This window comes from Odocoileus virginianus, chromosome 13 (assembly GCF_023699985.2).
Source record: "Odocoileus virginianus isolate 20LAN1187 ecotype Illinois chromosome 13, Ovbor_1.2, whole genome shotgun sequence".
Lineage (NCBI taxonomy): Eukaryota > Metazoa > Chordata > Mammalia > Artiodactyla > Cervidae > Odocoileus > Odocoileus virginianus.
Genome location: NC_069686.1, coordinates 55029232 through 55054750, shown reverse-complemented (window position 1 = coordinate 55054750; position 25519 = coordinate 55029232). Strand labels below are relative to the sequence as shown.

Genomic DNA, 25519 nt, shown 5'->3' with positions numbered 1-25519 from the left:
TTGGAGGTGCATAGTGTAAAGAAGGGGTGAGCCAAATTCCTTCCATTTTTACTCTCCTTTGAGTATCAACCAAAAATATCAACTTTGTAAGTGGGAAATGATGAAAAATCACAGTTCTCAGAGAAGTTATTAGGGAAAAGGGGGGCAGGTCTCTAAAATAAAGTCAAACTTGAGAAAGCAAAATAACTCCAGCAAAATGGAAGAAACTGATCTTAGAGCTATAATAAAAATATACTATACATATAAAATATTATATTTATAATAAAATACCCCGCAGTTCTTTTCTAACTCTGGATAGAGAGACATCTTTAATGAGACAAACTCCAGAATAAACCTGAGTCATCAGAAAAGCTCTCAACAAATGAATGACTTCTTTCAAAGACCTAGAATGAGTGAGCTCAACTGTAACCAGCAACTGAGAGGAAAGCTGTCTAGCTAAGTGCAAAGATGCAGACCTTTTCATGCTGGAAGTCCTAGGTACTGTCCATCCCCGCCTAGGTGGCAGTGAGGTGAAAGGACTAGTGGGAGACTTTGAAGTCTTGGCTTACTCTTACTAAAACTCTCTTTTCTTCTCCAATGTGGCAGGAACTATGAAGGGGAAGGGACCCGCTGTGAGACAGCTGGCAGTTGGGAGGTCCCATCTGAAAATCAGGAGTGAACTTTGGACAGAAACGAGGCATGTAAGCCCACTGTGTTGTTCCCATCTTATGGTTGACCACAGGCATCATTTCTACTTCAACTGGAAGTAGAGTTGGACTTTTACTTTATTATTTTAAAAAGGGTCATTCATTATATTTTCAGACTGGTGTCACTTTTACTAACTGCACTTCAACCTCTGGGTTTGAAACTTGGAGGCAGTTGAAAACATTTTGTCACCTCCTGTCTCCATGTGTGTGGGTTTAGTCACTGAGTCATGTCTGACTCTGCGACCCCACGGACTGTAGCCCACCAATGCTCCCTGTCATGTATTTCCCAGGTAAGAATACTGGAGTGGGTGGCCATTTCCTCCTCCAGGGGATCTTCCCAGCCCACGGACTGAAACTGTATCTCTGGTGTCTCTTGCATTGCTGGTGTATTCTTTACCCACTGAGCCGTTGGGGAAGCCCCTATGGAGATAAGTCACTAAAATGTAGCCAGTTTTATCTTGGTAGAGTTAGGCTTTTATTTTCATTTTTGCAGGGGGCTTAAGAGGGAAATAGAAGGACTCTTGTTTAACCTGCTCAGTGCAGGTTTCTTCTTATCTTTCATAAGTAAACCACCAGCCTCTTTCTAAACATCTCCAGAGATATGAGCTCACCTCTGCCAAAGGAAGTCCAGTTCATTGTTGGGTAACTCTCTGGTTCAGTGCATTTCCTTGCATTGCACTGATATTTGTTTCCTTGGTGTTGCCCCACTGAGCAAGGCCAGTTCCTTCTTCTCATGATGGCCCTTCAGATAGGAAAGACATTTCTCATCTTTTGAACACACTGTGAGCTATTTACCGTCTAGGCAAGTGGTCCTTTTCCTGAGATTGTGGCCCCATCTGCCATGCTGGTCTTCAAGCTGTCAGTCTCACCTGCAGTTAAAGTCTTGCGCCTTGTTTCTGGGCTTCCCTGGTAGCTCAGCTGGTAAAGAATCCACTTACTTCTAGATTTATCCAAAAGCAGCTTTACTTTTATCAATCACTTGTTGAAAAATAAGCACAGGGTTCCTGTTCTATTAAAACCAATTTCAAGCCAAGGTTTCTTTCCCAGCCAGCCCTCATTGGTCCATAAAACCTCATGACTCTGTCTCTCAACAAGTTTGTTCTGCTCTGGTGAGGCCAACCTGAGCAGTGGTTCCCCAACTCTGCCATCTGTGCTTCTGACCAGAGGCTTCCTGGTGGCCCATTATCCAGCAAGCTTCAAATTGGCTTCTCCCAGATCATAATTCTGTGTGGCCTTAAGGTTTTACCTTTTCCATAAACCCCATCCTGGACAACACTGGTTTACAACAATTGTGACATATATTTTGAATTCTTTCTCGTAAGTGAACATCTCAGATAAGGTCCTCTGGGAAACAAACTTTGAGATGGAGATTTGTGTATAGGAAATTAATGGGGAATATTCTCAGACTGGGAGGAAGTAAGGGAAGAAAGATTAGACAGAGGGAAAATTTGAACTGTGATGCAGTGTCAACAAAGACTTCAGCCAAATCTGGAGCTGAGGTGGGCCTGCCCCCCTTGCAAGGCATGGGCAACCTTTTTTTTTTTTTTTCTGTCTGGACCAGTCGCTGAATGTAAGGGGTCCCAGGAAGAATCATAAGCCAAGCAGACAGCTTCATTTTGTTGAGAACAATTTCTGGAAAGGGATCTCTGAGTCCTCAAGAAGCAACACTCCAGGAACTGGGAAACGAGTGCCCCAGCCCTGAGGCAGAATTTAGGTGACAATCCATAGCATCTCTGCAATGTACAATTAATAACATCCTAGTTTGCACTTGCCCAGATACACGTAAGTTGAGGTGATTGCAAAGTACCCCCTGGTAAGAACCGCTGTTTAGCCCTTTGGAGGTGGCTCTTGGGGCCAAGTATTGGGATGTTCATTATAACCTAACACAGCAGTGCCTACTGAGAGGGGACTGGCAGATATGGGTCATAATAGCTAAAGAGAGTTAAAAATGTCACTAATATTGTATGCAGTGTGGATGAACTTTTTGCCTTAAAAATTAAGAAATTTCTATAACTTGATTGTAAGAGAAAAAAATGTGTGAATAAAATTCAATAGATTCCAGACTTTGGAGATTTAATTCATTTAATTTTATTGATAGTATTACTGTGTATATTTATTGACAAACTACATACAGAAAAACACACAGATCCTAGGGGCACAGCTTGATAAACTTGAGTGAATGCACTCCTCTATCCACTCCAGTATCCTTGCCTGGGAAATTCCACAGACAGAGGAACCTGGTGAACTACAGTCTGTGTGTGCATGTTAAGTCACTTCAGTTGTGTCTGACCCTTTTCAACCCTACAGACTGTACCCTGCCAGGCTCCTCTGACTATAGATTCTCCAGGGAAGAATACTGGAACGGGTTGCCAGCCCTCCTCCAGGGGATCTTCCCGGCCCAGGGATCAAACCTGCGTCTCCTGTGGCTCCTGCATAGCAGGCAGAATCTTTGCCACGGAGCCACCAGGGGAGCCCAAACCACAGTCCATGGGGTCACAAAAAAGAGTTGGACATGACTTAGCAACTAAACAACAATCCAGTACCATATCATGAAAGACAAGTTTACCATTGCCCAGAAGTCCCCAGGTGAGCCCTGTAGTCCCCATTCACTGAGGAGGAGAACCTCTATCAACCTCACCATGGTTAGTAAACTTGCTCTTGATGCTTTTATAAATGGATTGCACAGCGTGTGATCAATCGTCAGCGTCTGCCTTTGTTTTCTCTATGTTTTGTTTGTGAGAGTCATCTGTGTAGTTGAGATCCATTCATTCTTGCTATTGTATAGTATTCCATTATAAATATACCACAGTTTGTTGCCAACCAGGGTTCTTGGACTCTTTAATCAACAGGAATTGATAAGAAGCCAGACAAGAAATTTAGACAAGGCTTTACTGGAACTGGTGTTGAACCAGAGGGGAGGAAATACAAGTAACAGTTACCCTTGTTCACTCTGAGTTGGGGAAAGAGGTCAGCTGGTCCCTTACATGGGATGTGGGTAGGGATGTGCTCAGGGGTTGGTCTAGAGGGGTGGCTTAGGCGGTTCACTCACCCCTTTGGTGGTGGTGTATGCAGGGGGCATGTGCAGTGCCCTGCTTTTGCTCCTGACTCCTTAGAAGTAGCCATTGGATTTTTGGTCTTTTTTATAGCTTGTTCATAATTTGCCCCAGCTGGGCATGCATGCAGTTGTTTTTTCCCTTTATAGTCTCTTTGTATTCTGGTACTCAAGGAGATGTTTGTGAAGGTGCCAGCACTGCAGCAATTGGTCCCAGGCCCCAGCCCGTCTCACATCCACTCTGCAATACCTGGACATTTGGTCGTTTCCAGTTTGGGGTTCTTTTGAATAATGAAGCTATGCACATTCTTGTACCTATGTTTCAGTGAAGAATTACATACACTTCTGTTGGCCCTTTATGTAGGAATAGAACTGCTTAACTCTAGGATAATGTATGATTGGTTTTCATAGATATTGCCAGTTGTCCAAAGTGGTTGTACCAATTTGTAACTAACCAGCAGCGTATGTGAGTTCTAATTGCTTCACATCTTTGCCACCATGTACTTCTATCCATTTCTTTCATTTTGGTTATTCTGATGGGTGGTCATGGTTTTAATTTGAATTTTCCTGATAACTAATGAAGCTGAGCATTCCTTTAATGTTTATTGGGCATTGCCCCCGAAAGATTGCTGAAGTCTTCTGCCCGCTTTTTTTTATTGGGTTGTCTGGGCAAAGGATTCTTTGTGGTGTGACATCGAGAATATATACTTATTAACCTGTAAAGATGCCCATGATAGAGTAAGACAAAAGCAAGGATTATAACGGTTATAATGCAGCTGATTTAGTAAATCATATTTTTAATTTGGACTTCTCAGGTGGCACAGTGGTAAAGAGTCCACTTGCTAATACAGGAGGTATAGGAGACGTGGGTTCAATCCCTGGGTCGGGAAGAGCCCCTGGAGGAGGAAATAGCAGCCCACTCTAGTACTCTTGCTGAGGAAATCCCAAGGACAGGAGAATATTGAGCTACAGTCCATGGAGTTGCAAAGAGTTGGACTTGACTGAGCACACCCACATTTTAAACTTATAATTATATAAACTTGAAGGATAATGCACTAAATTATAAACCACAGCTCACTTTGGTTGGGAAGATTATAGATAATTCTAACTCTCCACAGCTCCCCTTATTTGTTATTGTGTAAATTTGTTTCAATAACAAGCATGGATTGCTTGTATTATCTGTAAAAACAACAAAGCTATTTTCATTGGGAAACAAACAATCAAACCCAAAGAGGAAACAAAAGATTGTCAGCATGTCCTGGTTTGGCTTAGCCATCAAACCTCCTTCCATCTGGGACGTTTAGACGCACTGAGGGAAAGTGTCCTTTCTGAGCATGCTTTGAAAGTTTGGGTTAGAAGAAGAGAGTGTAAAAATGAAGGATAGTTTTCCCTGCCTAATAGCCATGTGCTCCCTGGCCCCCGCTGAGCCCAGGAGATGATCCTGCCATAAAGACTGGCTAATTACTTAAATTGCCTTTCTTAGTGGGAGTGAACCTTCCCAGCACCAGTGACTAAACTTATTTGGTCTGATTGCTGGAGTCCCTGCTGTTAGCTGGGATGAGGAAAACACATTATTACACAGTTTAAGGGTAATGTCTTTGTTTACATTTTGCAAGGCAAACAGGGTTACTTCCAGTCTTTCAACCCAGAGTTCTACAAAAACCAGGAAGGGAAACATGTGATCCTGCCTCCTTCCCTGTATTGTCCATTCATTATGTTTGGTCCTACTAACCCATAAACCAAAAACGTAATGTCAAACCAACCCACCTACTAGTACACAGCTTTAAAAATTTTGTGAAGCAATTTCAAATTTATAAAAAAGCTGCAGGAAAAAAAAAATGCTGCAGGACTTCCCTGGTGGACCAGTGGTTAAGCATCTGCCTTCCAGTGCAGGGGATATGGGTTCAATCCCTGATGGGGGAGCTGTGATCCCACATGCCATGGAGCAACGAAGCCCATGCATCGCAACTGGAGAAAGCCTTCATGCCACCACAAAGACCTAGCAAAGCTAACAACAACAGCAACAAATTGCAAGTATAGTACACATTTTTTTTTCATTTTTTCCTCTCAATAATTTGAGAATAAGTCACCCACAAGATTCTCCACCATTCCAAATATTTTAGTGACTGCTGAGAAGGGCCTCCTCCCACATAACCACGATACACACATTAAAACTGGTAAATTAACACTGACATGTTCAGTTCAGTTCAGTTCAGTCGCTCAGTCGTGTCCAACTCTTTGCGACCCCATGAACCGCAGCATGCCAGGCCTCCCTGTCCATCACCAACTCCCGGAGTTTACTCAAACTCATATCCATCGAGTCAGTGATGCCATCCAGCCATCTCATCCTCTGTTGTCCCCTTCTCCTGCCCCCAATCCCTCCCAGCATCAGGGTCTTTTCCAATGAGTCAACTCTTCACATGTGTTACCACCATCCAAATTCAGGTTTTTTCAGTTGTTCCAATAATGTCCTTTATAGCCAAAAGCTGTGGTTAAAGAGGTACACGTTACATTTATCACTGGGTTTCTGAGGACTATGTTGAAAACCTGCACCTCTTTAAGAGCGGAGCAGCTATCAGCCAGGTGTCTCTCCCCTTCCCCTGCCGCCCGCCCCTCTCCCCTCCTCCCAGGAGGGAGGCCACAGGCTAAACGCTGGGCGCTTGCTCTGGAGGGGTGAAGATGCAAGAAGAGGACCATGTTGCTGTCCCAGCAAACAAGGTCAGGCTCTGCATGGGAAGTGGGGTCGGGATGAGGTGCCAGAGAATCCTCTTGGGGCAGGGACACCACCCAGTGAATGTCAATGTAGCCCCACGTAAAATTCCCCATCTCTACCGTTTTCTATTCTCCAAACACCGTAGTTCCCCCTTATCCACAGGAGACAGTTCTAAGACCCCTAGTGGATGCTGGAAACCACAGATAGGGCAGAGCCCTACACATGCTATGTTTTTTCCTATAGTAACAGGCAGGTAGTGTTTACACCCTCTGTTCGTGGGACGAAAATTCACCTCCAGCTGGGACAACACAGGACTGTAGGAGACTTCATTACGTTACTCAGAACAGCACCATACTTTAAAACCTCTGGATTGTTTTTTCTGGAACTTTCTATGTAGTGTTGACTGCAGGTAACTGAAACTGCAGAAAGCTTAACCCCAGATGAGGATGGACTCCCGGCTTCTACTGTTGTCTCTCCTTCCCCTGACCCCTCTACTTGGTTCAGCCCCCGCTTTTTATTTTTACAAACTTTCCCACCATTTTACTAAGTTCCTCTGTTGCTTTGAAACTTCCTTCCCTAAGAAAACCAGGGAACTCTTAAAAGTTGTCTATGGAAAGGTGGGAAGGTGAGGAACACAGTTTGCTCTCTATGGCTTTTTAAAATGTAGTCTTCATTTTTTAAAGTTATATTAATGTCTTGCCTGCATGCTCAGTCACTCAATCATGTCTGACTCTGTGACCTGTGAACTGTAGCACTCTAGGCTCCTCTGTCCATGGGATTCTCCAGGCAAGAATCCTGGAGTGGGTTGCCATTTCCTTCCCCAGGGGATCTTCCTGACCCAGGGATCAAATCTGCATCTCCTGCATTGGCAGGTGGATTCTTTACCACTGAACCACCTGGGAATCCCAATTAATATAAGACAATATATAACAACCAAACTAGACTAAAATCAGACATCCTACCTGTTTATAAGTCTACTTTAAGGAGTGAGTAAAAAGGGCAAAATCTATCATGTTTCCTATCTTTATTTTATTAAAATACTGCAGTCTTGATGGATTTGTTGCCTGTGTTTCTTTGAGAGTTCACCACCACTGGATCTTTCTGGCAGGTGAGTCTCATGAAGACATAGCAAAGATTTCTCTCTTTTTTTTTTTTAAACGGTGCCAGGCAGCATGTGGTACCTTAGCTCCTTGATCAGGGATGGAACCTGTGCCCTCTGCTTTGGAAGCACAGAGTCTTAACCACTGGACCACCAGAAAAATCCCCTATTTTTTTCTTTTAAATTCCTTCTAACTCTTCCTCCTTAGGCTCCTTGAGGATGGGTGTTCTATACAAAGTCCTGTCCTGTCCCACTTGCTGTTAACTTTCTTATGATCTCATTCAGTCGCATGACTTCAACCCTGTGCATGATTTCCAAATCTACATCCTTAAAACTGACACTTCTAATTGCCTGTCAAACTCAACCAAACTTCCTGTTGATGTTTTGTACCCTGATAACAGCTCAGCCTACCAACTTCTGATATATTTATCTTTCCGCATCCCTTCCCCCATCACTTCTTTCTTCAGCATTTAAGAAGCATATATGACTTTTTCTGTTTCTATCCTAGTACGTTTTAAAAAATTTTATTTCATTGTGAAGTTTTCTTGAGAAACAGTTCACATGCAAAAAATTCAACCAGATACACTGTTCAATTTTTTGCAAATGGAGAGAGTCGTGCATCTATCCAGTTTTAAGACATTTCCATCAACTCAAAAGTTCCCTTATATCCATTTGCAGTTATTTCTTACTCTAACCTCAGACTCAGGCAAGCAGTGATCTGCTTTAGTTCTATAGATGTGCCTTTTCTAGAAATGTTGTGTAAATGGAACCATACAACATGTTGTCTTTTGTGTCTGACTGTTTCCATTTAGGATAATGACTTTGAGGTTAATCCATGTTGCAATATTAGTAGATTGTTCTTTTTTAGTGCTAGGCAGTGGCAACCCACTCCAGTACTTTTGTCTGGAAAATCCCATGGATGGAGGAGCCTGGTAGGCTGCAGTCCATGAGGTTGCTAAGAGTCGGACACGATTGAGCAACTTCATTTTCACTTTCCACTTTCATGCGTTGGAGAAGGAAATGGCAACCCACTCCAGTGTTCTTGCCTGGAGAATCCCAGGGACGGTGGGGCCTGGTGGGCTGCCGTCTAAGGGTTCTCACAGAGTCAGACATGACTGAAGTGACTTAGCAGCAGCAGCATTTCACTATACAGATAGACCACACTTAGTGTATCTATTTGTCAGTTGATGGACATTTGGGTTATTTCCAGTTTTTGTTTGTTATGAATAATGCTACTTTGAATATTCACATGTAAGTCTTCCTGTAGACATATGCCTGCCTTTGTTCCTTTTCAGTAGATATTTAGAAATACAATTGCTATATTATTTATAAAGTGTATCTTCAACTCTTTAAGAACTTTTCCAACCATTTCCCTAAGTGTACCATTTTAGAATCTTGCCAATGCTTGATGTTGTCAGTCTCTTGACTGTAGTTGTTGTCATAAATGGGTAGTAGTAGTATTTTATTGTGATTTTAATTTGCATTTTCCTGATGAGTAATAATATTGAGCCACTCATATGTTTTCTTAGGTGATACGTCTACTAAAGTTATTTGCATGTTTTAAAATTGCCTTCTAATTATTGAACTGTAAGAATTTTTTGCTCCATCTGGATGCAGATCCTTTATCAGATACATGATTTACAAATATTCTTCCCGTGGTTTATCCTTTTGTTTTCTTGTTGATACCTTTTGAAGAGTGAAAGCTCTACATTTTGTTGAAGTGCAATTTGTCAGTATTTTTTTTTATGAATCATGTTTTGGTTTCAATTCTAAGAGTTTTATGCATAACCCAAGATCACAAAAATTTTATCCTGTGATTTCTTTTAGACATTTTATGGTTTGACCTCTACAGTGAAGCCTTTGATCTGTCTATTAATTCCTGTGTCCCCTGTGAGGTAAGGACTAAATTTATTATTTATAATTGCACATGCCTATGCATTATTTAGCACTGTTTGTTGAGAAAAACTCTCTTCTACAGCAAATTCTCTTGGCATCTTTCTTTTTTGAAACTAAATTGTAGGGTGGTATTTCTGTACTCTTTATTCTGTTTTGTTGATTAATATGTCTATCTTTATACCAATACTTTTAATTAGTACATTTCATAATAAGTTTTGATATGAGGTAATATGAATCTTTTAATTTTGCTTTTCTTATTCAAACCTCTATTAGCATGTCTAGATCCTTATATTTTCATATACAGTTTAGGACCAACTTACTAGTTTCTATAAAAACAGCCCTGGTCTATTTGGATAAGGATTGCATCTGAACATACAAATCAATTTGAGCAAAACTGCCATCTTAAAAATACTGAGTTTTCCAACCTGTGAATATGATATGTGTCTCCATTTATTGAAATCTTTCAAAAGCATTGTTTTGAAGTTCTCAGTGTATGGGTATTACCCTTATTTTGTTAATATTTTGCTAAGTGTTTTATTCTTTCTATGACTATTACAACTGGAATTTTTTCTTATTTTCATTTTTGGATTGTTGATTGTATTCTTCAACTTTGGTAAACTTACTACTTTTAGTAGGTTTATTGTACATTCTATCAAAATTTTGATATAACATATTTTATGAAGAAGGACAGTTTTACTTTTTCCTTTCCAGTCTGGTTGCCTTTTATTTCTTGCTCAAGCTTATTCCTGGGTAAAGACTTCAGTAGCTTTTTAAATAGAAGTGGTAAGAACAGACATCCTTATCTTGTTCCTGATCTTAGGGGGAAGACTTCAGTCTTTCACCATTAAGTATAACACAGTAGTAGGATTTTTTTAGAAGCTCTTTATCAGGTTTAAGAAGTTCTGGATTCTGTCTACTTTGTGGAAATTTCTTTTGTTTGCTTGTATTTTAATCATGAATGGGTGTTGAATTTTGCCAAATGTTTTTCCCATAGCTGCTGAGATGATCATGTGATTTTTTTTTTTTTGTCCTTCATTCTACTAATCTGATATATAATATTAATTGATTTTTAGAGGTTAAACCAACCTTATTCTCCTGAGGTAATTCCCACTTGGTCATGTGTGTAATTAAAATATATGTATTTATGTATTTAGTTTCCTAATCAATTTTCATGAGAGATTTTGGTCTTTAGTTTTCTCTGCTTCTAATATCTTTGTGTTTGATATCTTGATGATAATACTGGACTCATAGAATGAGTCATGAAGTATTTGTTCTTCATTCATTACTATAGGTTGAGTGTGTCCCTTCCTCAAATTCATGTGCTGAAGTACCAATCACTGATACTTCAGATTATGACCTGATTTGGAGATGGGGTCTTCACAGAGGTAATCAGTGAGATTATTAGAAAGAAGGTGTAAGTGTTAGTCTGACTCTTTGTGACCCCCTGGACTGTAGCCCACCAGACTCCTCAGTCCATGGAATTCTCTAGACAAGAATACTGGAGATTATTAGGGTGGACCCTAATGTAATATGATTGGTGTCCTTATAAGAAGGGGAAATTTGGACAGAGGGAAAACAGATGGTGATGGCAGCCATGAAATTAAAAGACACTTGCTTCTTGGAAGAAAAGTTACAACCAACCTAGAAACAGCATGTTAAAAAACAGAGACATTGCTTTGCCAATAAAGGTCCATCTAGTCAAAGCTATGGTTTTTCCAGTCATGCATGGATGTGAGAGTTGGACTATAAAGAAAGCTGAGCGCCAAAGAATTGATGCTTTTGAACTGTGGTGTTGGAGAAGACTCTTGGGAGTCCCTTGGACTGCAAGGAGATCCAACCAGTCCATCCTAAAGGAAATCAGTCCTGAATATTCACTGGAAGGGCTGGTGCTGAAGCTGAAACTCCAGTTCTTTGGCCACCTGATGTGAAGAACTGACTGATTTGAAAAGATCCTGATGCTGGGAAGGATTGAAGGCAGAAGGAGGAAAGGATGACAGAGGATGAGATGGTTGGATGGTATCACTGTCTCAATGGACGTGAGTTTGAATAAACTCTGGGAGTTGGTGATGGACAGGGAGGCCTGGCGTGCTGCAGTCCATGGGGTTGCAGAGTTGGACACAACTGAGCAACTGAACTGAACTGAAGACAGTGTGAAGACATAAGCTGTAAACCAGCCATGTGAAAGCTAAGGAGAGAGGCCAGGAACAGACTCTTCCCTCAAGCCTCAAAAGGAATGAGCCCTGCTGAGGTCTTGATCTTAGACTTCCAGTCTCCAGACTGTGAAACAAGATATTTCTGTTGTTTAAGCCATTCAGTTTGGGATACTTTGTTATAGCAGCCCTAACAAACTAATATATATATATTTTTAAAGGGTTTGTGTAGGGTTGGCATTATTTCTTTAAATACGTGATAAAATTTACCAGTAATGGCACCCAAACTTGGGCTTTTCTTGTGGGAAGATTTTAAATTACTAATTCATTTTTTAATTTGTTATTGACCTTTTCATATTTTTAGTTTCTTATTGGGTCAAGCTTGGTAATTTTTGCCTTTCTAGAAGTTTATCCATTTCATTGAAATTGTGTAATTTGCTGGCATTCAGATGTTCATAATATTCTCTTATAATTCTTTTAATTTCTGTTAATCAGAAGTTATATCCCTCTTTGAGTCTTGATTTTAGCAATATATATTCTATCTTTTTTCTTTGTCAGTCTAGTGAGAGTTTTATCACTTTTATTCATCTTTTCAAAGAATCAACTTGATTTTGTTTTTCTATTTTTATTTATTTCTATTCTGATCTTATTGTTTCCTTCCATGCAATTGCTTTAGGTTTTATATGCTCTTCTTTTTACACCTTAGATTATTGATTTTGATCTTCTAATTTAAGCATTCATAGCTATAAATTTTCTTCTAAGCATTGCATTAGCTGCACTCATACATTTTAGTATGTTTGGTTTTGTTTGAAATGTTTCCTAATTAACCTTGTGATTTCTTCTCTGACTCATGGGTTATTTAGAAATATATATTTCAAAGTTCTGAAGGTTTCCCAAATTTCTGTTGCTGATTTTCAAGTTAGCTCTATCGTGGTTGAAGAATGTATTTTGTATGACTTTAATCCTTTTAAGTTTCTTGAGATTTTATAATTTAACATACAATTTACCCTGGAAAATGTTCCATGTGGCTTGAACCATTGTGCAACATTCTATGTTTGTTACTTGGGTACAGTTGGATGATAGTTATTTACACCTTCTGTAACATTATTCATTTTATTTCTAGTTTAATTGCTGAGAAAAGGGATTTGAAATCTACTATAATTAACAAATTGTTTATTTATGATCTGTCAATATTTGCTTCATGTATTCAGCACTCTTATTAGGTACCTATATGTTTAGAATTCTTATAGATTTCTGGTGTTTCAATCCTTTTCTCATTATGTTATGTACCTCTTTATCTCTAGGAGTATTTTTTGTCTTAAATTCTATTTTTTATAATATTAGTGTTGGTATTTGCAATAACTTTGCATAGTATATATGTTTTTCCCATTCCTTTTCTTTCAATCTGTGTCTTTGAATCTAAAGCTCTTGAAGACAGTATGTAGTTGGAACTTGCTTTTTTAAAGCCATGTTGATGATGAATGGCTTTTGGTTAAAGTGTTTAATTCATGCACACAATATAATTTTTGATACACTCAGATTTATATATGCTATTTTTCTTTCTGTTTGTCTATGTATATTTTGTTCTTCTGTTCCTCTTTGGCTGCCTTCTTCTGTGTTAAACAAATATTTTTAGCATGTCATTTTAACTCCTGTGTTTTATTAACTGTTTTTAAAATTAATTTTCTTAGTGGTGCTCTAGGTTACAATATATATGTAAATGTATTACAACCTGCTCCAGTTTAATGACCATTTTGGTACAACACAACAACTTGGTTCCAATATAGCTCAATTTCTTTCTCCCTCTTTTGTGCCAGGTATATTATACCTATATATGATATATGATATATATATCCAGCACTACAGAATTATAATTATTGCTTTATACAATCACTTGTTAAAGGAAATTCAGGGCGAGAGAATAATACCTGTTTATATAGTCTGTTTTGTTTACCCAATATTTATAATTTCCAATGCTCTTCATTTCTTTCTGTGAATTCAAGTTACAGTCTGACATCATTTTCTTTTTAGCTTGAAAATCTTCCTTTAGTATTTCTTAGGAGAAAGTTCTGATAGCTATAAATTCTCAGTTTTTGTTTATCTTTGAGTGACTTTATTTTGCCTTTGATTTTGGAAAGATAGTTTTGCTAGATATATTAGTTAAGAGTCTTTCTTTCAGCATCTTGAATAAGTTATTCTACTGCCTTGTGGCCTCCATCTTTTCTGATGAAAACTCAGCTGATGTACATGTCGTTCCCCTATATGTGATAGTCATTTTTCTCCTACTGCACTCAAGATTTTCTCATTGTCTGGCTTTCAGCTATTTGACTATAATGTGTGAATCTCTGTGTTTATCTTACTTAGGTTTGTTGGGTTCCTTGAACCCGCCAATCAATGATTTTCAGCAAGTTTGGGAAGTTTTCAAGAATTATTACTTTAAACTACTTTTTACCTCTTTTTCTCTCTTCTGTCTTTCAGGACTCCGAATTCATACATGTCGGAATTCTTTCTGTTGTTGTAAGGATTTTTACGAGTCTGTTCATTTTCCTTCAGTCTTTCTTCTCTGTGTTGTTCTCAAAGGATAATTTCTATTAACCTATCTTAAAATTTATGAATTTTTCCTTTTGTCATCTCACATCTACTCTCAAGCTCATTTTTCATTTTGTTAAACTATTCAACTCTTAATTTTCATTTGGTTCTTTTTATAGTTTATATTTCTCTTTTAAGATTTTCTATTATCAGTTTTTATATTTTCCTTCAATTCTTTTAGCATAATTCTTTTTCCTTTAATTCTTTGTGCATAGTTTTAATACCTGCTTTGATGTCTTTGTCTGTTTTTTTTTTTTTTTTGTCTGGTATTTTTAATATCTGAGCACAGTCAGAATTAATTTGTATTGACTGCTTTTATTCCTGGCCATGATCACACTTTTCTGTTACTTTGTTTCATAGTTTTTGTTGAGATCTGATATCTTAGGTAATACATTGATTTTTCCCCTGAGGTTTCTGATTATTACCCATGAGATTTTCTTTTCTTTCTGTTATTTTTGTACTTTTCCTGTAAATGGTAGTCTGTCTCCTTGTGGAATGTGGCCATTGATGTCTTTTTTTTGGCCTGACTTCCTTGGGGTCACCTCAGTGTCTGCTTAGTGATCAACCAAAGATTTAGGCAGAAGTTGTGCTCACCTATCTTGAGTCTGTAAATGTTCTATCTCTGCTAATAAATCTGTTTGTGGATTGGAGAGTACATTGAAAGTTAAGCCAGTTTTCAGGTCTGCCTTGCCTTTCAATTTACATCAAGCTCTCTCAAGTCTCCCCTGCTCCCCTGGAGCTCCCTAGTTAGTCAAAGATGTGTGCAGCATTTATTTAGCCCTCTTAAAGCTTTCTCATTTCTAGGATCTTCTGATAAACTCTTTGGCTGGCCTGCCACTTGCCCTAAATGAAACTACAACTGCAGACTAGCAGATCTGTAAGTTTTCTCCATTCTGTCTGTCTTTTTTCTTTTTCTTATAGTTTCACTACTTTAGCTGATAATACTACTAGTGAGGAGGCATCGCCAATGGCTCAGCAGCCTGTGAATGGGAAAGTGAAAGTGTTAGTCCTTCAGTCATGTCCAACCTTTTGTGATCCTAAGAACTGTAGCCTGCCAGACTCCTCTGTCTACTGAATTCTCCAGGCAAGAACACTGGAGTGGGTAGCCATACCCTTCTTCAGGGGACCTCCCCAGCCCAGGAATCGAGCCCCGGGCTCCTACATTTGAGGCAGATTCTTTACCATCTGAGCCACCAGGAAGCTCACAGGTAAAGAATCCACCTGCAATTCAGGAGGCACCATTTCCATTCCCGGATTGGGAAGATCCCCTGGAGAAGGAAATGGCAGCCCACTCCAGTATTCTTGCCTGAGAAATCCCTTGGACAGAGGAGCCTAGTGGGCTACAGTCTTTGGGGTCTCAAAGAGTTGGAACAATTGAGAACGAAGTATGCCCTCCTAGTGAGCGTTCTTACTCTCTGCCCCAAATCAAGTCTGCCTGCCTGCAGCAAGGCTGTAGATTTTCTCACCCAGCATTGCCCTTGTAGTAAAATCTACTGTTACTGCCAAGAGAGCTCAGTAGGGGATCAGAACTCCTCCAGCAAGAAGCTTCAGATTCCTGCTGTTACTATGTTTGAGTAGGTTTTCATAAATAAACACTTTTCAGTTTCTTGGGGGAGAGTCTTTCAACCCTTCCAGGCCACATAGCTAGATGTATCATCTGTAGCATGTTTATAGTTTTATTTTTTTGTTTAAATCCTTAATCCTTCTGGAATTTTAATTTTGTTTATAGCTTGAGATAGAGGTCTTAGTTCATTGTTTCCCCCCAGATGAATAGACAATTTTCCAAACAACTTTTGGTGATTAAACCCAGACCCACTCTCATTTGGTTTGTATATAATTTTTGAATGAGATTAATGTTTTTTGAGTTTGTGTATGTTGGTGTAGTTGTGGACGAAAAATGGCATGTAGGTCCTCAAACTGAGTCAACTCAATATATAAAGATAAAAGAATCTATATATGATAAATGAAAGTAATCTGCAGAGAACTTCCCAGAAATTACTACTGTTTAGACTAGATTTGGAGCTGTGTCATGTCTGAATGTGGTCCGTTTATGACTCTACTGATTTTGCTTTTACACATTGTCTACATCTTTTCCGGCATAAAACTTCAGTCCAACATTTTGATTTGAGCTTTTCTATTATCTGGGTATACTTTTGACAACCATGCAGGGTTCTTAGCATGAGAATCCAGCAGCTCCTTCTCAGCTATCTAGCTATGAGTTATTGGCTCAAGAAGAGGAATGAGATGAGCCTATTCTTTTTTTTTTTTAATTTATTGATGAGCATGGTTGATTTGCATTGTTGTGTTAATTTGTCTTGTACAGCAAAGCAATTCAGTTATATGCGTACATTTTTTTCGCACAATGCGAGACGATGTGATCCATGGTTTATCACAGGATATTGACTGTAGCTCCCTGTGATATACAGTAGGAACTGTATGGTTGTTTATTCATTTTATATATAATAGTTTATATCTGTTAATCTTAATCTCCCAATCCATCCTCCCCTATCTCCCCATCCCTCTTAGCAATCACAAGTCTGTTCTGTATGTCTGTGAGCCTGTTTCTGTTTTGTAGATAAGTGCATTTGTTCATATTTTAGGTTCCCCATATAAGGATATCATATGGCAGTTGTCTTTTTCTTTCTGACTTACTTCACTTAGTCTGATGATCTCTAGGTCCATCTATGTTGCTACAAATGGCATTCTTTTTAATGGCTGAGTAGTATGGTATTCCATTGTGTGTATATACACCACGTCTTTATCCATTCATCTCTCAGTGGACATTTAAGGTGTTTCCATGTTTTGGATTTTGTAAATAGTGTTGCTCTGAACGTTGGGGTGCATGTATCTTTTCGAGCTATGATTTTTTTCTGGATATATGCCCAGGAGTGGGATTGTAGGATCATACAGTATTTCTATTTTTAGTTTTCTGAGGAAACTCCATACTGTTTTCCATAATGGCTGTACAAATTTACAATCCCACCAACAGGGTGGGAGGGTGAAGGAACCTATTCCTGATGCTCCTAGAATCTTCCTTTTGGTCATCATGTTAAATGTCTCCATGTATATATTAATAGGAAATATTTCAATAGAGCTAGTGCTTGGAAATTTTTTTTCTTTCTCTTGAGGGGATAGGAGGATGGACTTACACTGGAGGCTTCATTCTTCTTTATTTAGCCATCTTTTAGGACCAATGGTTTCTACTTGATTCCTTGCAAATTCTTATGGCCACGATCTTGCCTTACAGAGAGATCCAGAAGAGACCAAAGGCTGCAAAAGAGTGGGTATCTTTGGAAACACTTCCAAATAAATTCCTGTCTCTAATATTTTGAATGAGGTTGGTCTTAGTTTCTGTTGTGAATAAAATTGAGATGTTAGTGCCACTGTATAGTAAGATGGGATGTATCTCTCTTGGCCTAAGACAGTTTCATTCCAAAAATACCATGACAGGGGCTTTCCTGGAGGTCTAGTGGTTCAGAGTCCTGCCAATGCAGGGGACACAGGCTCCATCCCTGGCTGGGGAGGAGCTAACATGCTGCAGAACGTCTGGTCCTGGGCACCGCAGCTACTGAAGCTCCTGGGCCCCAGAGCCTGTGCTCTGCAACAGAAGAAGCAATGACAATGAGAAGCCTTCATACTGCAATGAAAAGTGGCCCTGCTTGCCACAACAAGAGAAAGGCCCTTGTGCAGCAACAAAGATCTAGCACAGTTAAAAATAAATAAAATAAATCTTAAAAAAAGAAATACCAAGACAAAAAAAATTGTCAAAATCAAGTCCCAGTAGAAGACTGCCTAACTGCTTAAGTCTTCCCAGGAGTAACACATATTGTGATGAGATTTGTAAAAATGTTGCTACATGATGACACAGGCAAATTTCTCAAAATCTTACCAGATTAGTACCTTAGACATCATCACATACATTTTTGCCATTAAATGTATTAATGACATTTTGTAATTATTTAGGCTTAGTCAATATTTGAGTACTGATTCTCATATCACCAGTTCTGATTTTAGACCAAGCTTGTCAAATCTTTACAAATTTTTAAAAAGGCTTGTTTGTTTTTGTCCGTCTGGGTCTTCACTGTTCGTGGGGCCTTGCTCTAGCTGTGGCGAGCGGGGGCTGCCCTGTAGCTGTGTTGCGCAGGCTCTCACCTGAGCGTGTGGGCTTCAGCAGTTGTGACGTGTACGCTCAGTATCTGAGGCTCACGGGCTCTAGAGCATGGGCTTAGTACTTGGGCACATGGTCTTAGTTGCTCCTCAGCACGTGGGCTCTTCAGGCCCAGGGACCGAACCCATGTCCTCTGTATTGGCAGGCAGATTCTTAGCCAGTGGTCCACCAGGGAAGCTCTTTATAGTAATACTTACGTAAGGAAAAATCAACTTTTGGCAATGATCTTTCATTAAAGACCGTCCCCTCCTGTGACAATTCTTTGTTCACATTTATAAGGATATGCTTAAGCACCGTGACTCAACATGAGAAGGTGTCCTGGGGGAAAACGGGGTTTGTCTCCAAGGCAGATAAGTCTATCTCCATGATAATTAGCGACAATGGACCTTCTTTTGTTGTTGTTTAGTTACTCAGTTGTGTTTGACTCTCTTGCAATACCATGTACTGTAGCTGGCCAGGCTCCTCTGTTCATGGGATTTCCCAGGCAAGAATATTGGAGTGGGTTGCCATTTCCTTCTGCAGGGGATCTTCCTGACCCAGGGATCGAACCTGTGTCTCCTGCATTGATAGGCAGATTCTTTACCACTGAGCCACCAGGGAAGCCTGACACTGACATGAAGCATATCATATAACATATAGTCAGTGAATGATGTTATCAATATTATTGTCATAATCATTCTCATGTGATTATTATTTTGTGATGTCACTAATGTGAATTTGCTTCAAGGGCACAAGCCACCCCTAAATGAAATGGTAGGGTCAGGCTTTTGATTTTGTCATCTCAGGCCCAGGTAGACCCTAATACATGTCACCTCATGTGCCACCACTACACTGGAGTCCTTGGCCCCGACCTGGAAGCCTCGGCCAACTTGACTCATTGCGCTGTTATTGGAGTCGAGTACCTAATGCCGAGAGATGTTGTGTGGGATAAAATAGGCCTTTCAGGGGGAGATTTACATCCAGAGCCATGATTTCCTAGCTTTCTGAACTTGGCAATTAGCTTCATCTCTCAGAGAAACAAGTCTTATCTGTAAAACAGGGATGATGGTACCTTGCAGAATCTTTGTTAAAATCTGAGGTAATATGTAGGAAGTACTTGGTTTACTGTCAGTGCCACATACTGGCATTATTGAAACACTAGTGTTTAGTTTAATGATCCCTATCTTGGCGGTTTTATGGGAGGATTTAAAGAAAAATATAATTGTAAAGTATTTGGTACATAATATACCCTTAACAGGGCTTTCTTGGTGGCTCAGCAGTAAAGAATTTGCCTGCGATACAGAAGACACAGGAGATGTGAGTGGGTTCCCTGAGGCAGGAAGATCCCCTGGAGGAGAACATGGCCACACATTCCAGTATTCTTGGAGAATCCCATGGACAGAGGAGACTCGCAGGCTACAGTCCATAGGGTCACAGAGTCAGACACGACTGAAGCAACTGAGCATGCACAGACCCTTAACAACAGGTAGACTCTTGTGTAAATTACAAGGAATACAATTATTTAATGGGCTCCTTTAAGTGTAACTCAGTTTGGAGTTAAGAGACTTGTTTTAGTCTTGGTACCTAGTACTCATTAGCTGTGTGCTTTTGAGCAAAACATTCTGGGCCTCAGTTTCCTCACTCAAAAATGAGATACTTGGATAAAAAAGTAAAATGTCCCTTTTTATGCTAAAAAGGATATTTTCTAATGCCTTATAAGGAAGGAGCTTTGGGATCCTGGGGAATGTTCCAGAAGCCTAGCTAACACTAACAAGTTTGGGTCATTAACTTTGCCAGATGAATGAATTTGTTACAAATGAAAGTGGAAGCAAAATGGTTTATGCTCAGCCAGGTTAATTCACTGAGATATATTTTCTGTGCTCCTGAGTCCTGGAAAAAGTTGCACTGGGCTCTTCTGAGCTCCTCCAAAAGAGATTTTTAATGGAGTATTACGTGTCCTTCTCACATCAAAACATTCAGCATACTTTAAATTTAGAAGCAGCCTTTCTTCCTGGTGTTAAGAATGCAGTGAACACATCACCTCAACCTTCTTTCTATCTATGAAAGAGCAGTCTGAACCCACCTGCTGTTTTCATTAAAAAAAAAAAAATTATGGAAAACACCTTTTTGCTAGTCAGAAGATCAAGTTTACCTTGAAAGAATCTTTCCTTTTAATTAAAAAGCTGATAATGACATGCTCTTCAAAGCATTTCTTTGAATTAAATACCAGTTGAAATGAGTTGGTGGTGAATGAGAAAGCTTTTCAGTTTGGGGAATTTTGAAATAAATGCTATTAATGGATTATTTAGATGGCTTAGCTGACAGAGACATTTTTTTATGATTCACTTATTTGTTTTGGTATGCTCAGTGCCTGGCACTTAGTAGCTCTTGAAATGTTTGTTGATCAAATGAAGGAATAAAATCTTCTCATGGTCTCCAATGAGAATAGCATAAACTGTCCTGAATGCGTTAATGGTAGATTCTGTTTTTGATATAAATTAACTAGGCATAGCACCTGGGCTTTGGGAAATTGGGTATGGGGGTAGTTAGGTTGGGATGACACTGGCTTGACCTCTGTGTAGGCCTCTTCCTTCATAAGGAGAACAGGATGGCATAGCGTGGAGGAGAGCTTATCAACCCATTGTTGTGGAATTTAGCATGAAGTCTTCAGTCCAAATAAGGCCTGTTGGTCACTTCTCTCAGTGGTTTGGTACTAGGTGGTTACGTTTGGTATTAGGTTTGGTTATGAGAGCTGTGTGGGATTGGCTGAACTATTGGAAAGAAGTGGAAGTCACAAGAGGGAAAAATATGAGACTGAAAATGCTTCTATATGTGGGATGGAGCAAGTGAATGATCCTTGACCTCTCATTTGGAACTTGATGCTGCTCTTTGTACTGGTCACTTTTCCTCTTGAAGATGCCCCTATGTTACTGAGTCCAAGTGCGTATTGCTCGCCATATAACAAGCCAGTAAATCAAAAGAAAAGGTGAGGTGTTGGGGCAAGGAAGAGCGACTTTCTTCAGAAAGCCCACAGACCAACAGGATGGTGGACTAGTGTCCTAAAGAACCATCTTACTCGTGTTAAAATTCAGGCTTCTTTTATACTAAAAAGGGAGGGGTTGTGGCTGGTGTTTGCAAATTTCTTGGTCCCTGAATCCTTTGTTCTTACAGCTGCCCACCTAAGTCTAGTCACAATGTTTCTGTAAATCTCCAAATAAGACAGATGTTAGCCTCTGTTCTGCAACTTTTTGTCTCTATATGTATAGAACAGTGTTATACCTTTAATGGTCAGAGCCTTAAGTATGGACTGTCTTGTGTATTTCATGCTATAGGCCACATTCTTTAACAGGAGATACAGAACCAGCATGACTAAGCACAGGCAATAGAGAACAAGAGTTATAGCCGAAGAACAGGTCCAATGTGGATTCAGGTTTGTTTTCCTGTTGGAGAAGGCTCTTGAGAGTCCCTTGGACTGCAAGGAGATCCAACCAGTCCATCCTAAAGGAGATCAGTCCTGGGTGTTCATTGGAAGGACTGATGTTGAAGCTGAAACTCCAGTACTTTGGCCACCTGATGAGAAGAGCTGACTCATTGGAAAAGACCCTGATGCTGGGAAAGATTGAGGGCAGGTGGAGAAGGGGATGACAGAGGATGAGATGGTTGGATGGCATCACTGACTCAATGGACATGAATTTGAGTGAACTCTGGGAGTTGGTGATGGACAGGGAGGCCTGGTGTGCTGTGGTTCATGGGGTTGCAGAGCCAGACACGACTGAGCAACTGAACTGACTGACTTGTTTTCCTGTTATACCTTCTGTTCTAGAAGATCAAGAATGTCGCTTTATCCTTTGCAGTGAGTATTGCTCTTGGTAGCACAAGGGAACCAGGGTCTGGATGGTATGAAGTAGAAGGAAGAGTATTAAACTAGAAGTCATAGCTCAACTGGGAAGCTGTGTGGCTTTGGGGAAATTGTTTAACCTCTCTGGATCTCTGTGACAACATCTGTAAGGAGAGCAGTTTGAGTAGGTGATCTTTTTTATTCATCAACATATACTCTTCTGGGTGCCAGGCACTAGGCCAGTATGGGATCCCAAGTTGAGTCAAACACATTCCTGGCTCTCATTCTTGCTGCTAAGGGTGGTAAGTAGAGTTGATAAAAAATACCAACAGGTAAAGAGAAGGAAATGACTATTTCTGTTTGCTAAGGCAAGGGAGATAACATTTTAAGAGTAGAAATTCCCAGGACATTTATTAATTCTGTTATCATGATTTATTCTAGAAATGTTGACTGGGTGCCTACTGTATACAAAGAGTGGGGAAACAGCCTTTAAAAAAGCAAATAAGCTCTTAACCTCATTCAGTTTAATCTTAAACTGGGGATAGTAGGGGTGGTTGAGAAGAAGGACTAATCATAGGTAACATTCAGTGAACATTTTGTATTGTCTCATTTAACGCTCCCCAGCATACCCACAGTGTAGCTTGTATCCCTGTCATACAGTGAGAAAACTGAGGCCCACAGGAATGAAACCATTTGCCAAGCTCACACTACTAAAGACTCAAAACCTATCTCCATCTGTCTTCATAGTTCCAGCATTTAACTATGATACAATTTTGAGGGAGGGGAGCCTTTGCTGGCCGCAAAATGGTCACTTGTTTTGCTAGCACAGGATACTTCTTTGAGTAACAGCTGCTCTCTTTTTCGGAGATCTAACCCCACCCATTGCAGCCCGCGCATTTCATGTACAATGCACATCCTGCTGCCCATGTGCTTCAGGGAGGAGGTCCTGACTGGGATGTGGGCTATCAGAGCATGTGTCCTGGGCGCAGTGATTGGCTTAGGGACTGGTTTGTGACCAACCTGCACCAATTGGAATCAGTGTCTGGGCTTTTGCTGGAAATGTTTTTTACAAAAAGGTCTTGCTGTTTTTCTTGGGATCCTTAGACTGTGGGCCATAAGCCCAGAGCAAGGAGGCGATGGCCTGCTTCACCAGCAAGCGGGGAGGGTGCCTGCCAGAGAACACAGTGGACAGACAGGAAAGCAGGGCAGAGCAGCATTTCCAGACAACATCATTTGAACCCTTGGATCTCATTTTGCTTGAAATGGGAACTATTCCTATACTTTTCAGTTCTTTGAACTAAGAAGTTCCTTTTCTCCTCAGATCATCTGGGTTACTGTTAGTTGCAACCATTAGTCTTGAATAATATAGCTTCCCAGAGTATGTGGAGAACATTTCTTTCTTTCTCCTTTTCTCTACCGACCTCACCTAAACTTTTGTTCCTGACGGTTAAGAGAGTGTACTCTTTCCACTGAGTCTTTTGCAGGGTGCTGTGTCTCAGAAGTCTCTCCCCAGGATCATATATTCCTACACACGAAGGGATGCCAAGCTTCACACACCTGAGGATGGGCAGCCTCCCTGTTGAGCATAACCCAACATCTTTCCCTTTGTTCACCCCAGGACCTCTGCTTCCCAACTCTGGTCCTCTTTCTCATCATGCTGGGACCCTGAGCACAGCTCCTCCTGATCTTGGGGTTTCACTGAGTGTCTATAAGCTCACTGTTGGTAGCAGTGAAGATGGAGGTTGAAGATGACCAGGGGAAATAGCTTCTTCTCTAGTTGTAGTATCCAGGCTCTGAATCCTAGATTCCCACCCCCAGAGAGCCTGCCTAAAGCAGCCTGGGTCATGAGAGCCTGAAAGGGCCAAGGAGAAATCCTTTCCACCTTCACCAGCACAGCTTGGACAGGGGTCTCAGCTGTGAAAGATACACTGCTCTTACACGTGTTAAAGTGGTAATATGCAAGATCATTGCAATGGAGTTCAACTCTGTTGCAATGGAAAAGAGAGACTGAGCTCAAGTCAAACACAACAAGAACAAGTGGGGTTGAGTCAACAAGCAGAGTGAAAGTGCCAGTGGATGGGCAGTTACTACGAGGAGACATAAAGGGTAGGGAAATTCTTACTAAACTGAACTATCGGCATTCTTGCTGAAGACTGGCCAAAAATGTAGACACAAAGGTAGTTGATGAGAAACTTGATCAAATATTAAGGATGATCAGATACCAAGGGTGTGGGGATGATTTAGCATGATTCTTTGTCAGGGACAGGGCCCAATAACTAGATTGTGGAAAAGAGGGTTCAGAGGAGCCTAACTAAAATTTGGTCAGGGAGAGAGTCTTCGACACAGCCATGGCCTTGGATGGTTTGGTATCCTTCTTGCCATCACAAGGTCTCTCCCTCTTCCAGTAGACTCAGGGTTGGAATTATAGCCAGTGTTTCATAATGGGATGCTCAGAATGATCTGTTGGAGGCTCCTGTGTCTAGAAGTTTCTATAACAGAGTCACCAGCTGCATTATTTAATCAAAGACTTTGAACTCTACCTCTGTACATCTGAATCGCACAGCTCTGTGTTTCTCTGCACTCAACAGACGCCTCTGGAGATCTCAGGCATTCAGTCCCCATCAACAAAGCCCCATTTAACTTGAGACCATTAGTGAGCCCACACACTGATCCTCTAAGATACTCTCTCCATCTTTCTGCCTTGGTCCCCACCTCCCTTGCAGCATGTAGTATGGTACCCCAGCCAGGGATGAAAGCCTTTCCATTTTTATGAAAGGAAACCCAGAGAAGAGTCTCAGTTTTTGCCATGGAGCTTCACAAAGCATAATTGATCACTACTCCACTGTCTACTAGACGATGTGAGTCTGAGCTCTGGAGGCATCCACTGTAGCATTTGGGTTGAACCAAAACCTCCAATAAAGTCACTCTAGAAGCCTGACATCCCTTTCTAGAAATGAAACCATCCTTTTCAGAAATGTTCTGTAAAGGCTAGCTTGCAGGTCAACATCCATGGTATCTGAGAGAAAGCTCTGATGGAAGTCCAGATTTAGGGAGGGTGGGTGAGTCCTGGGAAGAAGGAACATAGCGTGGCAAACCCTATTCCAAGGATAGCACCCTGAGAGTCACCCTGAAACTAGCTATGGACGGAGAGCCACATGTGTCCTGAAGGTCCCATCATGTTGAACCCCACAATGTTTAGAGTGCTCTGCCCCCTTCCTAAGTGATTTAGAAAAGATATGATCACTGGGGCAGGGTTTCTCTCCCAGCAGGCCCAGTTGAACTCTTCCAGTGACTGGCAGCTGCCCTGTGGGGAGGGAAAGAGCCGCAGAGGATGGATTGCTCAGGGACA

General features: G+C 40.5%; 1 protein-coding gene across 1 annotated transcript in view; it reads left to right on the top strand.

Moving 5' to 3' along the window:
- The first annotated feature begins 9375 nt into the window (after window positions 1-9375).
- GPR39 (G protein-coupled receptor 39) overlaps window positions 9376-25519 on the top strand; it is a 339661-nt gene continuing 323517 nt past the window's right edge. The window contains exon 1 of the mRNA XM_070476301.1: window positions 9376-9445. The gene's annotated coding sequence lies outside the window, so the exon portion shown is untranslated. The remainder of the gene's footprint in view (window positions 9446-25519) is intronic.